General features: G+C 44.0%; 1 protein-coding gene across 2 annotated transcripts in view; it reads right to left on the minus strand.

The window, feature by feature from the left end:
- The window catches only part of CSNK2A1 (casein kinase 2 alpha 1), a 55,880-nt gene extending 45,948 nt beyond the window's left edge, over positions 1-9,932 (minus strand). The window contains exon 1 of one of the 2 annotated variants that reach the window (XM_037044258.1): positions 9,803-9,932. The gene's annotated coding sequence lies outside the window, so the exon portion shown is untranslated. The remainder of the gene's footprint in view (positions 1-9,802) is intronic. The other variant, XM_037044259.1, reaches the window with a different exon arrangement.
- Between the last annotated feature and the right edge of the window lie 1,372 nt (positions 9,933-11,304).

Genomic DNA, 11,304 nt, shown 5'->3' on the forward strand with positions numbered 1-11,304 from the left:
CCACCCCCCCCCCCCCCACAAAGAGCTGAATTCAGAACTGTAAANCCCCCCCCCCCCCCCCAAAGAGCTGAATTCAGAACTGTAAACATTCACAGTTAACACCTGACAACCCATTAAGCTACTTCGTGCTTAAACTTACAGGATATTTAAAACACTACAATTTTAACATATCACTCACTGAGCATTGTTTTTATTCCCATTGACAAAACTGACAACATTGTTATTTTAGAAGGCAAACATTTCCAAAAAACATTTCCATAAAACAAACCAGCACGTATGGAGTAACAAAATAACAAAACAAAAACATTTGGACCCTCTGTGTGAATTTCATTTCTTCACCTTTAAATCAGAAGAGGAATCAAAGTTCCAATGCTACATGAATAATAAAGCAACAGAGGGGCCTTCCACTGGAGGGAAGCACTATCCGAAAACCCAAGCAGTGCAACACGAATCCATGCAGTTCTACCTCAAACAGCTGACAGAGTCTCAGTCCAGCACTGTCTCCGATAATATAGAATATAATGAATGATGGGGAAAGATGTCATCGTATATATTTTAAACAGGCAACGCAGGAAAATAAAGTCACAGTCTGATACTTTATTCCACTGACCACAATTCTTTGGAAGCAAATACAGAAAACTTCAGTTGAGACCCAGAGTAATCTAAAGTATAATCCAGCATTTACGTATGTAATAATTACTGCTATCATTTGAACACCTCTAATAAGCCAGGCCTGGTATGAGATGCACACCTCATTTTAGTTTGCAGGCCTGCGCTCAATCCACTGAGCTACACCAGCCAGGGTCCACATCTCATTTTAGAAACGAACACATCTAGAAGTTCAATGGCCTGACTCACAGGATTACTAAGTGGCTAGGGCCAGATCTGAACCCAGCTCTGCTTGGAATTCAAACTAAATAATTATTTTCACTAATTCAACTCTCCCTAATTCTGCATGCTGATTCAGTAACAGCCTATCATAAACACGATGAAATGGGCTGGTTTAAATGTGGAGGCAAGAGGAGAAGGGTGGAGCATGCGAGCTTCAACAATGAGAAGTCTTCATTATTCTCTTCACTATGAGGCCACTATGGTATAAAAACCAGGCTTTAAATGACGGAAGAAAAAACTCCAAGGATACGGATATTTGTAGTCATGTTATATAACAAGTCATAAACACCCAGAACACATTAACCACTTTAAACTACTGATAAAGACAGGTTCCCTCCCTACCTAAGGAGTGTATGATTTAAGAATACAGAACAAACAAGAAAGCAAATTAGTACATTACCTAGGAGAACAGGATACATGGATGATGTCAATGCGGATAAAGTTCTCCAAACTGCAATCAAAAAGAACCACCAAGAAATAAGACCACTGAGTCAGGTTCACAAGACTGCAGGACAGCAAACTTTGAACATTCCCCAAATCAGAGGCGGGGTTCACTCGTCTGTCTAGAAGCAAGAGAACCCAATATTCACGAGGCCCAGAGAGCCACTCTGGTAATTCGCACTGTACACGAGTAACTGAGGCAGCTACACTGGGCTTGATTGCATAGTGACCCACCCTTCCACAACAGCAATTCAGAACCTCCCCGAACCAGCAGGCCACACCAGAAACAGGAAGTCCAGGTCAAAAGGCCTCATTAAAAAACAAGTACTCCTGGCAGCAGAAAATGAAAATAAGGAAAAAAGAGTGGTAGCACTGACAATGGACATAGTGTCTTTACTGGCAGTAAAGGGTAAGAACTCACATTAGTCAGGTAGCCAGCATTTCAGAAACTTATCTCTGTTAGCCCTCACAGTAACCCTGAGATAACATTATCTGCTGCTCCCGTCATTAATCCTCACTTGTGAGGGTTAATAACTAAGTACTACTAACCCCCATTTTACAGGTTAATAATTAAGTTGTGCAAGGTAGTTATCTCAATTGTTTAGACGACAAAAATCTAGGCTCGAGAGACCTTAAGTAACGGCCCCCAAACTTGGGTCTGCCTCACCCTAAAGCCGGAGTTCTCCCCAACAATTCTGTGCCCCTGCACAGCAAGCAATGTCAGTTGAAAAATTCTATTTTTCAGAATAGAAAATTCTATTTTTCTCATTTAGAAGAATGAGAAATTCTCAACTCCCTCCCCCAAATTTCTGTAGTTGTTTCAGAAACTACCTGAGATACAAAAACCAATCGGAGTTTTCATTCTTAAGAAAACATCTCAGAATGCTAAGTTGTGGACGACATATGCATTATTACAAAATGTCCTCAGCTGTAAACTTGAGGATAGGGACAATCTAGAGACCCTTAGCACAGCACCTGTCTGAAATGTAGTAGGCACTGAGAGAGGGAGGGCCTGCTGAATGGGTAACATCTCTGACTGGTTACAAATTGCATAGCCCCAAATAGCTATTTTGTACTTTGAAATAGGACACGATTTCATTTCTTTAGGAAAACAATTTATCAATTTGTTTTTAACAGGTTTGCTTTCTTAAATTTTGTAGAACATTAATGAGGTAACTAAATTGAGAAATGCCCATTAATGCATCCGTCGTAACTTCAGAAAATTTCAAGTGCTCATTTTTCCACACAGATTAACTTTTTAAAAAAATCCTCACCCGATGATGTGCTTACTGATTTTACAGAGAGAGAAGGGAGGGGTGGGGTGAGAGACAGACATCAATTTGAAAGGGAAATGTCCAGGACATGCCCTGACTAGTGGTTGAACCCATAATCTTTCTGGTGCAGAGATGATGCTCCAACCAAACAAGCCAACCTGCCAGAGCCCAAGCAAATTAAACTGTTTCAGCTAACAAAAAATTGCTAGAAAATCCACAAGACCAAAAAGTGTAAAAAGAAGAAAGAAAAAAAAGCAGCTAATATAAAGGTATTTAAGATGTGACCCATCTAAAATTACAAAAGATTATTCTAAGTATACCCTGGTATTTAACCCTAAAACCTTCATTTCAGATAGCACAGTATTTTCTATGCAAGAAAACACTATATCACTAATGTAAAAAAAGCTTGCCCACCATAGCAACTGTTGCTAAGTCTAAGACACAGAATTTGTAGAAACCAGTGAAATGCCACTCCTAACATGATACTGTGAATTCATTCACCTTAAACTTTTTTTTTTAAATATTTTATTTATTTATCTTTAGAGGGGAAGGGAATGAGAGAGGAAGAGAAATATCAATGTATGGTTGCTTCTCGTGCATCCCCTGCTGGGAACTGGCCCCTGCGGGGAACTGGCCTGCAACCCAGGCATGTGCCCTGACTGGGAATCGAACCGCAATCGTCTGGTTCGCAGGCCCGCGCTCAATCCACTGAGCTACACCAGCCAGGGCTCACCTTAAACTTTTAAAAAGATTCAATTCTTGATCTCTATAATGTGAAAAAGTTTGTAACAACTTTTTTTTCACATTATAGAGAAGTCTATAAAAAAAAGTCTCTAACAACTAAGTCTGCTGATTTCTATGCTGGAGCATACCAAATAGTTAAGAAAAACTGTCAACTGTCTATAACCAAATGTAAATATACCCTTTGTTCCAATGACAGCAGTTCCTTAATAACCCTAGAGGAATTTCTTCATTTGAAAAGCTAGCTGGCCTAGATTTCTCTCTATTAAAAAACAATTAAATGATACACTACTTTTTAAATCATCCATCTTGGGAATTCAAAGAATTTAGGTATGTGAACAAGCTAATACTCTTGTGAAACGAACTTGAACTTGGCCCAGGTCACAAAATAAACTGTGATAGACCAAGGATCAAATCCCGCTTCTCATTTTAAAACAAGTATCACATGCATTATTACCTTAAAATGCTAAGTCCTTACCTAACCCAATGCCAAAGCATACCAGTTCTTAATTTCTGAACTTATACAGATTGTACTGTGATGGTTATGCAAAAGTCATACAGCTGTCCAAACAATAATCATGCATAACACTTAACATCTTTTGGGCACTTACTCTGTTGAGTACTGTGCTACATGCTTTACATGCATTACCCTGATACATTATCCCATGAAGAAACTGAGGCACAGAGAGACAACCGGTACAAGGTAAAATCTAGAAAAAGGACAAAGCAAGGAGTGGTGCACAGGGATATATAGTAAGTCCTGACTTAATGTCACCTCTAAGCTACAGCTTTAAGTGAAATGACATATATGGAAACCCAATTTTGCCCTGGCCAAGCAGCTCAGTTGGTTAGAGCATCGCTCCGTACACCAGAAGTTTGTGAGTTTGATTCCGGGTCGGGGCCAGTACAGGGGGCAACCAATTGATGTCAATCTCCCTTCCTCTCTCTAAAATCAATGAACATATCTTCAAGTGAGGATTAAAAAAAAAAAAAAGGAAACCAAATTTTGCCACAGGCTAACTGATATAAACAAGAGTCAGTTCCAATGGCATCTCACCAACCTTCCAATGAAAGGATTTATTCCAGGACCTGCTGTAGTTCAGAAGTCATCCATCCCCATCACCTGGACCGGGATTCTAGGACAGCTCTAGGGCTGAGATGCTTAGTTGAGCCTTGGTTAACCTTCATGTGACCCAATTTCCTTTTTTCTAAACCCAAAAGTCCAACAATAATCTCAAAAGTCTTTCATATCCTGCAATGCTCTAATTTTGTAATCAGGTAACTAATTCAAAAAGAAACAGTCTCATTTCCTCCATTCGCTGAAGTCTCCCTCAGTAAAGTTGAGAGTCCACATTTCTCAACTTAAAGTTGAGAGTCTAATTCAATAGGCTGAAGAACGAAAACAGTATATATATATATTTAAAGCTAGAGGACTCCACTATGCAATTATAATCTCCAGATCTGACTTTTAACCTCCAATGACAAGGACCAGGAGAAAGGACCTCACTTGGTTGGGATGGGAGGTGTGAAAGAACAGACTGTGTGTATTGGTGGTTACAAATTCTTAAAAACAACCACCCATTTCTATCTCCTCTAAAAAACAAAAACAAAACAGGGAATAAATCTTTAAACGGTTGTCACAAACTCATTGCTTTATGTGGCCAATAAAAATTAATGAAGAGCCCTGGCCAGTGGGGCTCAGTGGATTAAGCGTCAGCCTGCAACCCAAGAACCACTGGTTCAATTCTCAGTCAGGGCACATGCTGAGGTAATGGACAAGGTCCCCAGCTGGGGGGCACAAGAGGCAACCACATATTGATGTTTTTTTCCCTCCTGCTAAAAACAACAACAAAACAACAACAAAAAAACAACCCCACTTTTACCCAACATTTATTATAGACATGAGAGAATCATTAATTTATAGAGGTCCTAATAAATGGTCTGTAGCTCTTGAATCTACATTCTACTAAGCTGGTCAACTAGCCCCTTCAAATTGCAAGTAAGGACAGTAACAGATACTTAAACATTAAGGAAGAGGTATAGGTTCCACTCAACCCCATTATTCTGCAGAGTCTTCCAGGACCAAATCACTTTACAGAATAATCTTTGCCCCTTTGTTCTCCAGAAAATAACTCCCCAAAGATTCTTTTTGTAAAAAAGATTTTATTTATCTTTAGAGGAAAGGAGAGAGGAAGAGAAACATCAATGTATGGTTGTGTTTCGTGTGTCCCCTGCTGGGAGTTGGCCTGCAGGGAACTGGCCTGCAACCCAGGCATGTGCCCCAATTGGGAATCAAACCGCGATCCTCTGGTTCGCAGGCCTGTGCTCAATCCACTGAGCTACACCGGCCAGGGCAAGATTCTTAAATAAAGTCAGCAAAACCTTTCTATTAGTTCTCTGTTGTTGCTATAACAAATTATCAAAAACAATATAAATATTATCGTTTCTACAGATCATAAGTCAGGTGAGCTTGGGTGGGTGGGTTCTCTACTTAGAGGTCTGCAAGGCAGCAAATCAAAGGTGTCCACGGGGCTACATTCCTTCCTGGGAGAAATCTGTTTCCAAGCTTATTCTGATCAGTGACTGAATTTAGTTCCTTTTGGTCAAAGGACTGATGTCCCCATTTCCTTGCTGGTTGTCTGCACACATTTCTTCTTATGCTTTCCATGTGGCCCCCTCCAGTGACGGCAGGCTGAGTGCCTCTCATGCCTCAAATCTGATTCCAGCTGGAGAACGTTCTCTGCTTTCATGTGATTAGACTGCACCCACCCAGACAACCCAGGATGATCTGCAATAGAGTAATTTCCTATCTGCAAAGTCCCTTTGCCACATAATGTTAATATAACTTAGACTGCAGGGATGAGGACATGGACATCTTTTGGGGGTGGGAGGTGTCATTTTTCCTACCACATCCACCCTCTGGCCTCCCGACTAAAACTCATCAAGTCAAAAGTATCCAACGCCATCACCATCTAAATCAGGTATAGATGTGCCTCTGACTATAATACAGGCATAAACACCACCCCCTTTTTAATTACAAAATCTTTTATTACAAAATCATAAGCATGTAATTCTACAACATAACAATATCACACCCAAGCACACCATATGACATTTTAGGTGAAATGTTCAAATTTAAACTATAAATGATTACACCCCTATTATCCTACCAACCACACTCATAAACAGATGTTACTTCTGCCGGACAGACCCTGTACATTAACTACAATCCCTGTGGGTCAGGCACAGAGCAATGTTATAAACATTCCAGTCCAAACAGAGAAAATATAAGAGAAACAGATCTGTTGGTCCATAGCAGTTTCAAAACCTAAGCAAACTCCTCAGTTGTACGCAGCTCTACCTCTCTGGACCCTTAGTTCCAAGCCCCGCCCCCCCCCCGCCTTTTTTTGCAAAAAGCAGCACAATTACACCTGAGTAGCGTTAATAGCCTGCTTCCTGCAAGAATTTAGAGGATTCACAGCCCTCTTTAACTTGCTACTGTCTCTTTCAATCTAAGCGGTCACTGTTTCTGATAGTATAAATTCTCAAGGACCCAGAAGGCTTTATGTGAATTTCCTAAGTTCACTCCATTAGTCAGACTCACATCCGATACAAACTAACCAGGGTCCAACTTCAAGACTTTGCTTGGAAAGCTCCTCAGCCAAATATCAATGTTTATCACTTACTTTATTTTCCATGTAACTACAGGACACAATTCTAAGCTTCTTTGCTACTTTGTAACAAGGATCCTGTTTGCTCCAGTCCCAATGCATACCCCACTTCTACCTGAGTCCTCACTAGCAGAGGCGTTAACACCCATGTTGCTAGTAACCATCTGTTGTCCCTAAGCCTATCATACTCAAACATTTTCTGACCTCTGTCACTTCCACATTTTTAGGTAATAGTACCCCACTTCTGGTACCAAAATCTATAGTGTTCTATCGCTGCCACAACAAATTACCACAATGACTTAAAACAACAGAAATTTATTATCTCAGTTTCTGTAGGTCAAAAGTCTGGTGAACTTGACTATGTCTCCTGCTTAGGGTCTTACAAGGCCAAAATCAACGTGTACTCCTTGCTGGAAACTCTAGGGAAGACTCCGTTTCCAAGCTCATTCAAGCTGTTGGCCAAATTAAGTTCCTTGTGGCTGTAGGACTGAGGCCTCCTTTTCCTTGCTGGCTGGCTGGCTGTCACCAGGGCTCGTCTTTGCTAGTAGAGGCCACCCACATTCCCTCTCATGGTTTCCGTGTGGACCCTTCTAACAAGAAGAGCAAATGGAGTTCCTCTCATGATTCAGATCTCTCTGATTTCCCTTATGCCCCCACCCCCCCCCAACTCCTGGCTAGAGAAAAGTTCTCTGCTTTTAGGGGCCCACGTGATTAGACTGGACCTGCCTGTAAAATCCAGGACAGTCTTCCTATTTTAAAGATTCTTAACCTTAATTACACCTGCCACGTTCCTTTTACCATGTTACTTATGTAAAGATTCTGGGGATTAGAACAGGAACATATTTTTTTGGCAAGGGAGGGAGGGCATTCTGCTATAAACCCAAACTATGTAAGGCTTTAAACTCAGCACCTAAAGAAAAATTTTCCTTTCACCAAGAGTATGTAAAGTAAAGAAAGGTGTATGTTCAGAGACTGAGACAACAGTAAGATCAAGGATTCACCCTGAAGAGAATGGCTAAGTGATAGGAAAGCTTAAAAATACACTATGGAGAAGCTGCCGCCACTTGTTTTCATCCTCAAAGAGCAAGGCCATTCATCAGTCCATTAGGCAGATAGTAACCCAGTGTATGCGGTTAAATGCACTCTTCTCTCCTCTACTGTGTCCTTGAGGACACAAGAGGGCACAGCTAGAAATGAGTTGCCCCAAGGTAACCTAACTTTGTAACCATTCTAAGCAAACTTCCAAGCCTTTCTCCTTCCTCATTCAAGTCATACACCATCGTCATCCAATAGAAATGCAACTCACCTATTTCAAAGTCACAAAAGGACAAACCTATTCAGGTAAAACTGCAGGTGAACTTTTTAAAATGATGAGGGAGAACTAGTACTGGTTCTGATCTTTCAGTCCAAGGTCCACCAAGCTGGTTAACCCAAAAGACAACGAAACAAAAACACCGCAACAACTACAAAGATAACGTTGTGAGGGGTTACCTATTGTCGGATTCTTGACTATAAATTTCACACAGAATGGGGCAACCTCAAATATACCAGCTAGTCCCTTTTAATACTGGTTAGGGTATGATCTATCGAGCACTTACTATCTGCTAAGCACTGGACACAAATCTTACTCCTCACCATTATAATTTAGAGAATACTATCATACCCACTACACAGACAGAAAAATTGAGGATTACAGAGGTTAGGTCACACGACTCTAGCAGTAGCACAGATATTTGAGAATCCAGGCAGTCTGGTTATTTACTGCTGGGCCTATACTGTAACCCCTTAGACGGGGGGGGGTCTTCCAACTCTTGGAAAAAACTTTATTCTCTAGCTTTCATTTCTTCTCCCCACACACCCTTCTCACACCACTCAGTAGCTGAAAGATAATCGAGTCTTCTCAAATTAACCTGCCACCTCCTTTTCGGAACTCATTGCTTCCCACAATAGCAATAGCCAAGAAGCAACTTCTCCTGACCCTGACTTTGCTTCCCAAAAACAAACTACAGAAGCTCCACCCATCACCTGCCTCGGCTAAAAATGTTCCAAAGCCGGGGGTTGGGAAGGGAGGCGGGGAAATGAAATAAAAGTCCTACTCTTTCAAAAGGTCACTCACATGTATACTGTTAGCCAGCCTTTAAATTCTACATCTCTCTCCTCTTCCACCCAGTCTCCCAACTACCCCTTAACTCCAACTCCAACCCCGTCTACCGCACTTCGTCGTTCCCTCCTCCTTTCTCCTCCGCAACCTCGCCCCGAGTTCCCTCCACCTTGCAGCCCAGCCAGCAGGTGGGAAGCCCAGCCTCACCGTCAAGGACCCTTGGAAGGCCCCCACCCCAGCTGCTAGGCTCCCAGGGAGGATTCACCCCACCCTACCCAGCAGGCACCACTCCCCTCGGAACCGGCCCCCAGCATCCCCTGCAGCCCCACCCCTTAAGCTTCCTTCCCCCACTCTGGCGACCCCCTCCTCCAAGTTGCCCCCTAGTCCCCGCCCCAGTGCAGCCCTCTTCCCCCTAATAAGCTGAACTCCTGAGTCCTAGATCCCACCCTCACATCGGCATCTGCCCCCAAATCTCCCTCCCCGCGCTGGGTCTGGGGGTCGGGTGGCCCCGGGCCTCCCCGATGGGCTGCAGGCGCCTCCGCTGGTGTGTGTGTAGGGGGGGCAGGGGAGGGCGACGGGCCGCTCGGGGGTCTGCTGGCAGCTCAAGGGGCGGTCGCGCCCGGTTGCCCATCCTGGACCAATCCCCACCCCACAACGGCATCGCCGGGCGGCTCCCAGGGTACCTGTGGTGCAAGCGGCAGCGGTAGCGGCCGCTCTCCCCTCTCCTCACACAGACAATATGGCGGCGGCGGAGGAGGAGACACACGGCTCGGCCGCCAGCCGCAGGGACCAGAGCGAGGCTGCAGCCGCCGCTGACGGAAGCGGAAACATCCTCCTACCAGCAAGAGGGGCGGGACTACTTCAGACCCCACCCCTAGCGGAATCTCGCTGAAGGCGGCCATGCCGGAACGTCCTATTGTAGCCCTGGGTCCACTTACGGACGAGAGCGAAAATTGGAAGGCGTTCTTCGCCTAAAGCATAATTAAGAGACTTGCAATAATTGAGCGTGTCTTATTTCAGTACCTTTAAGAACTTACGAGGCAGCGAGCACCAATTTCTCCCTAAATGTGCAATTGGTTTGACCCAAGCTAAGATGGCGGTCCCTAGGTTTCCCGCACTTCACCAAGCTGACGAGTCCCATCAATCTAAGAGCTGGCCCGCCTTTCTTGAAAAGAAGCATGCGCGACCTGCAGAGCTGTAGAGCGAAGCATTCTGGGAATTGAAGTCTCTTGCTCAGACCCCTCGTCCAGGATTAGGGTTCCAGTAGCCCATTTTTGTCGGCTCAAACTTCGAGTTCGGAGCAAGCGAACGAAAGTTGGGTCCCGGGAGTGGGGTGGCGCAGGAGTCTAGGAGATGACGATATCAGCCTTCTAGAGACGGAGACCCAACCCTGCCTCCCACAGTAAACCTTCCTAAGAGCTTCTCATCCAGAATAGCAGTTTTCACCCTTAGGTCTGCCCCCACCCCTGTTCTTGCCCTGGTTACATCCCCAGAGCAGCCATTGGACACTTTCTACTCTGCAAACCTGATCGGGGCGACTTCTTGGTTAAAAATCTCCCAAGATTCTCCTTTGTGCACCAGAAGTAGCAAATCTCTCCTGTTGACATCCAGGTATCTATATCATTTGGACAACCCCCCTTCCCACTCCCATTTCTGTCGTCCTCTCTCAAGTTCCTGCTGCTCCCACCCACTAAAACTCCAAATTATTCCTGAAATTTACCCGTGTTTCTTCCCTCCCTTCGCACTGACAGTTCTGTTACTGTTACTTCCTGCATTGGATAACTTACAAAAGTCCATCCAAATAATTTTTTTAAGATTTTATTTAGTAAAAATAAGATTTTATTTATTTATCTTTAGAGGGGAAGGGAAGGAGAGAGGGAGAGAAATATCAATGTATGGTTGCCTCTCGTGCGTCCCCTGCTGGGAACTGGCCTGCAACCCAGGCATGTGCCCTGACTGGGAATCAAACCGTGATCGTGTGGTTCACAGGCCCGCACTCAATCCACTGAGCTACACCAGCCAGGGCCATCCAAATAATTTGAGAGTCCTTTCCTCTGAGGATCTTCCTTCCCTGAGCTCCCCCAGACTGAAGCCCCAGCATTCAGCAGCCCGGCTGGTCCTAGCCTCCCTCCTCCATCAGACTGTGAGCCCCCAGTGGACTGGGCTGGGTCTGATGATCGCCCTG

The sequence above is a fragment of the Sturnira hondurensis genome, unplaced genomic scaffold (genome assembly GCF_014824575.4).
Source record: "Sturnira hondurensis isolate 20B ecotype Veracruz unplaced genomic scaffold, ASM1482457v3 Scaffold0004136, whole genome shotgun sequence".
NCBI classification, from domain to species: domain Eukaryota; kingdom Metazoa; phylum Chordata; class Mammalia; order Chiroptera; family Phyllostomidae; genus Sturnira; species Sturnira hondurensis.